Consider the following 5,975-nt stretch of genomic DNA (forward strand, 5'->3'; position numbering starts at 1 on the left):
AGCACACCAAATTGGAACGGCCATGGAGAACATACACTTATGGCTCATCAATTTGAAGGTAAGACAAATAAAGCCTTTTCTGGAAAATGATATTTTACCATCTTGAGATCATGTCTACAGGAACTTTTGAGAAATATCAGTAAATTAGTTCTGGTAATTTTCTGTATTACAATACATAATGTATTACATTACTTTTAAAAGAATCACAGACATAGGGGATTCTTACATTTTTTTAACAGTAATAAAATTATATAATTTTTATTTTTGTAGCACCAAGAATGCAAGAGTGGAGTCATGGACATAATTCAAATGCTGATCAACACCAATATAGTATGTTACATCTTTGTAAAATGCAAAAGCATGTCACTTTGCAACCTGATTAACACTGGTGGTTTCACATCTAAGTTAAAGGGATAGTTAACCCACAAATGAAAAATCTGTAATAACATATTCACCTTAAGTTGTTAACCAAACCGGCGAGTTTGATGAACAAAAAAATTATATTCTGAAGAATGTAACCAAAACAAGAAATACTAAGAATATAGTGTGAGAATATCTTCTTGTGTGTTTATCAAAAGAAAGAAACTTATACAAGTTTAGAACAACTAAGGGTAATTAAATGATGTCCGAATGTTCAACTATCCCTTTAATTGCCTATTTTGTGTGTGTGTGTGTGTGTGTGTGTGTGTGTGTGTATGTGTGTGTGTGTGTGTGTGTGTCTAGAATCAGCAACCAGGGCAGTCGGTGGCAATGGACATTGCCCAGATAATAGAAGACAAAATCAGTCATGTAAGTAATGTTTAAATGGATAATTCCCCTAAAAATACAAAATTGTATTTCTTCTGTAGTACACGGAGATGTTTAGGGGAAAAAAGTCTTTAGAAAAACAGTTGAAAAGTTAAATATAAGTATTTAAGTATCGTTTTTCTTCAGAAGATACTAATTCTAATTCACATTCATATAATAATAATTCATCAGCTGGGGTCATGTAAATTAGCATTCATTTAGACTAGAGTAACATTGTATATTTGTATAAAAAAAATAGCTTTCCTTTTAGATGACTTTAATGCAGAAGGGCAAAACTGTACTTCGAATAACAATAGTAAGTAATATTGTTTTATATTTTAAATCTTTTTCAGCAGTTCTTACAAACTAAATCAACCTTTTCTGCATGTTCTTACAAACTAAAATTATATAACAGACTTCCAGCTAAATGTCCTAATGAAGCTGGACAAAATAATAGCAAAGCAGGAAGAGCATTCTCTGCTGTTTCGTCGACTACTGCAGACAAGAGAGGAAGATACAGGGCCAGAAAACCCTATTCCAGCTCTTGGTCAGTTATCTGACTTTCTTTCCTTTGAAGAGAAGCTGAGGGTGGATGAGGAACTCCAAAGAAAGATGGTTAAGAATCTGACATTATATTTTACAAAATACAGCTGAACTATAATGTGTATATGCATATGATTAGCTTTTAATTTAAATTCAGGTTAAATATCTTTCTGCACTTGGAGGACCGAACTATGGGGAAACAGTGCGGCGAATGATGCGACAAATTGCTCCCTCTGAAGTGTGGGCACATTACAGTGTCAAAGGAAGAAAGGGGAAGAGGAAACTCGAAGAACTATATGTTTATCGAGTTCTACTAAGTAAAAAAACGAATTAAAAGTCTTTGCATATATTACTGTCCTTTTAATAATCTATCTAATAGATTATCTATCTAATAACCAATATCAAAACTTTACTTGTATTGTAAACATTTTAGAGGCAATAATGAAATCTCAGCCTGGGTCCACCAGTATGGATGCTGAAAGCCATGTTGCAGAGACCCTTATGCTGCGTTCACACCGCACGCGAATGACGCGATTCGCGCGAGTGATTTACATGTTAAGTCAATGCAGAGACGCGAATAGGCATTCTGCGGCGCGATTCGCGCGAATGAGGCGGCGCGAATGGCGCGATTCGCGCGAATGAAGCGGCAATGATCACGCGAATTGAGCGTTTTGAACGCGTGATTCGCGCGAACCGCGCGAAACACGCGAATCGCTCAAGTTGAAAAATCTGAACTTTGGCGGATATTCGCGCCGCGTTAACCAATGAGGAGCCTGCTTACTGCTGTCACGTGGTGAAGTGACGGATGGGAAACCCATAGGGGAACCCCGAGGCCAGAGTAATTTAAAAATACTACTCTATTGTGTCACAAAATGTACTTTTAATAGTTTTTCAGGCGAGAATGTAGTTGTTTAAAGCTCAAATATGTGATTTATTTATTAAGAGAGCTCCTATTTGAAAATTTGATCTGGTGTTTTCGGAGGTGTGAGCCCCAGGCGATCACCGGAGCTCAGCGCTCATCAACCCCGGTGAGAGCAGCCTTAACTCGGATAGTCTTTCTGCCGACTGCCGCTGCCTGGCAGAAGCCCCTCCGATGACGCGAATTCGCGTCTGTTGTGTAGTGAATGTCACACGCGAATGTATAAAAAAACACAGATTTGAGCATTAAACAACAATATTATCGCCTGAAAAAGTCTTCAAACTACGTTTTGTCACACATTAACAGTAGTATTTTTTACAGAAAAGAAGTCAAGTGACCCAGTCAAAATGACTAGCAGAAACCCCTCCCATGACGCGAATTCGCGTCTGTTGTGTAGGGAATGTCACACGCGAATGAAGCGAATTTGACGCGCGAATGAAGCGAATGGATTCAAAATGTTCACGCGTTCAACTTCGCGCGAATAGCGCGATTTATTCGCGTCATTCGCGTGCGGTGTGAACGCAGCATTAAGCATGCACCAGGCCTGGTTAGGAGAAGGGCTAATGTAAGGATTTGGCAAAGTATTATATGTGATTGTTCCAAAACATGTGGCTTCTTGGCCAATTAGATTTGAGTAACTAAATAACATTTTTACAAGGACCAGCTATAAATAAATGAATGAATACTTTATACATAAACAAAACATGTTAATATTGCTTTATTGTTCTGTACAGCAGGTATTAATATGACATTAAGTTCACTATTTTGTTTTACAGCGACCAGTTACCCCACATTTACAAGAGGGTTCATTGGATCTCTTCTCATTATAAATTAAAGTAAGTATTCAGGGATGGGCAGTGCACATGCTGTCACTCTCCACTTTTCTCTCCATGATTTTCGGTGTATTCTGTAGATAATGTTCTTTTAAAGACCTAAAATTAAAATAAGGCAGCGTTGCTATTTTGCTAATAGATGCTATTTACTAAGTGAAAATGGTGATAATGTATTTACACCATAACAGCTCTTTGCAAAATGTCTATAGATGCTGTTTATAGGACAGATACATACTATTTGCACCTTAGTATTGTTTAACAGGATGCACTAACAGAAAAGGGTGTAAATTATTTATATTTATTAAAATATAATGCTTAATGCACCTATTATGCTGCCTTAATGGGATAATAAAACCTCTCAATTCCCCTACCCCTAACCCACTTAGTAAATATTTTTATTATTATTAAATATCTCATTAAGCACTTTATTTCCACTTTTAGTAAATTTTCTTACTTTTTATTTAAAATAAATGCCTTTCCGAGGTGATATGTGAATGTGATAAGAAAAGGGAGAGCTCTGCAAAAGGCGGAATCCGACCAGGGTATATAGATTGCGTCAAAAATATCCTGAACCGTTCACACTTTACTGACCGCGCCACTGAAGACATATACACATCTACGTATATTTTGTTCTAATCTTGTTTGGCAACCAGGCATTATTATGCAAAGTGTACACGGTGTAAATAAACACTCCGTTAAAAATAAAGTGCATCATTTACTTGAGATTTGATAGATGCTTAAAAATAACTGTCTCAAGCAGTGGCTACTGAGAAGGGATTGGAGTACTGATGCGATATGTCAGGAACAGGGTTCGATCTAACCTCAAATGTTTTAGCTGCCGCTCGTTCGCTGCGCACCGTTTATTCTTTTCATTGATTTGTCTGCTATGTAGTTGTATTGTTTCTTTGCTAGATTTTCTCATGTCGGCTCACGCTTACTCACTCTCTGTCTATTCCTGTCATGTGAAGCTCCGATTTGCTTTGTTCTCTGTCCAGTTTGTCTAGTGACTGCAGTACCACCCTCTCTGGTCCCGGATTGTCTACCTGGTTTCGGACTCGTGCTCTTTGGATGGATTTGTTAATGTTAATGTATTTTTTTATGTGTAATGTATTATATTTAAACTAAATATTTGGCGTATTATATTTTATTTATTTGTACAAAATGTATGAGTAGGCCTATATAGGCCTGTATGTTTGATTACCACATGCTGTTTTAATAAAGTTTAATTAGTTAACCTTGTATATATTTTTTACTCTTCAAAAATGTGTTGCAAGTGTTAATAATTAATTTACTGTTAGGACCATAGGACAAAGTAAACAATAGGCCCATATAAAAGTATAATGTCTGACATTAAAATGAACAACAAAACATGCTAAATGGGGAATATCTATAGCTAGCATAAAAAAAATAAGTTGTCAGAATGTCGTCTCGAAGTTGCTGAATGTCGCGCAACAACGTTGCTACAGCCCTGTCGCGTCTTACAATTCTACGTTGTTACAATGTTGCGAGCACGTCGCCATCCGACGTTGCCATAGTAGGAATACAACGTGCCACAGACGTTGCCACAACGTAACTGTGTTAGCTGGGTATACAATCTGTGTCAATATGATGGGTAATTTGTGCAAGCATTTACTCATCTCACTTGCAACAGAACAGATTCAGTATCCCTCAAAATTAATAAAATCTGTGAAATTTGAAACCTCCCCTAATTATTTAAATCTAATAATCAAATATGCTAAATAAAACAAATATTTTATGCATTTAATCTCACTTTATTGACCAATGTATTTGCTGCTTACCTTCAATGATTCAGTTAAGCCATGCATAAGCAAACATTACTTTATATATTAATATTGACAAACCCAGTTATTTTTATTTTATTTTTAAACATACTAAATGGCTGGCTTAAAATGAACCCAAAAGTAAAAAATCAAACCGTAATAATCAAAAGGTGAACATTTATAATAATAACAATTATTATATATTAAATGTATTAATACATGTTAATTTATGAAACACATGAATAGGCTACATGTTTATTTATTCAAAATTATTTATTAAATAAATGTTCATTTCCAACCTATTTTGGGTTCATTTTATGCAAGCAATATAGTATTTTTTTTTAACAGCTATCCCTAGCTGGTTGGGTCAAAACAACCCAGTCACTGGGTTTATCCATTAACCCAACTTTTTATGCTTTTAACCCAAATATGTATGCTTATTCTATCAATTTTGGTGTGATTTGCCCAAAAATATAACTTTTTTGTTATAAAATGCAATTCATTACTTGTCTTAAAAAGTAAGTAACGCAATAATTTACTTTTAAGGGAGTAACGCAATATAATGAATTACTTTTAAAAGCAACTTTACCCAGCACTGTTTGCATGGTCCACCCCTGTTAACGTTACATGACTTCTTTTTTTTTTTTTTACACTGAAACGTTTTAAGCTATTAAAGCCCATTTCTAGCTGGGAAAATTAATATTTAGGAAGAATTTAACTAGCTATTATGCTCAGTATGGAATACAAACGGTGAATTGGTTCCCGTGGTGATACTGGTAGAATAAAGGCTCTCAGGAAATCCGATTCGAAATCAGACCGAACTGTTGTAGCTACAATATAAAAGAAATGTAATGTTTTAATAAGTTATGGTGATATCTGTAATGTTATTGTGCACTGGGCGGGTGCAGGTGTGCTGGAGCGGCCAGTTTCCAGAAGAGATGCGCCTGGTGTCCATCCGAGCTCGTTCTTCACAGTTTTTCTTGAGAAACCGGTCAATATGATGATGTCCATTCAGTGGGATTCGGCAGGTTATCAAAATAAAACGTGTCTCTAGTCTGCACGCGCTTCCCGGCGACGCGTTACCAAGGAGACGGTCGCGTAAACAAACGGACG

The 5,975-nt window shown here is 36.1% G+C and overlaps 1 long non-coding RNA gene across 1 annotated transcript; it reads left to right on the forward strand.

The window, feature by feature from the left end:
• On the forward strand, nt 1–790 carry LOC137088909 (uncharacterized). The gene is made up of 3 exons (XR_010907605.1): nt 1–58; nt 271–330; nt 724–790. It is a non-coding gene; the product is annotated as an uncharacterized lncRNA (long non-coding RNA).
• Nucleotides 791–5,975: the final 5,185 nt, after the last annotated feature.

The sequence above is a fragment of the Pseudorasbora parva genome, chromosome 9 (assembly GCF_024679245.1).
Source record: "Pseudorasbora parva isolate DD20220531a chromosome 9, ASM2467924v1, whole genome shotgun sequence".
NCBI classification, from domain to species: Eukaryota; Metazoa; Chordata; class Actinopteri; order Cypriniformes; family Gobionidae; genus Pseudorasbora; species Pseudorasbora parva.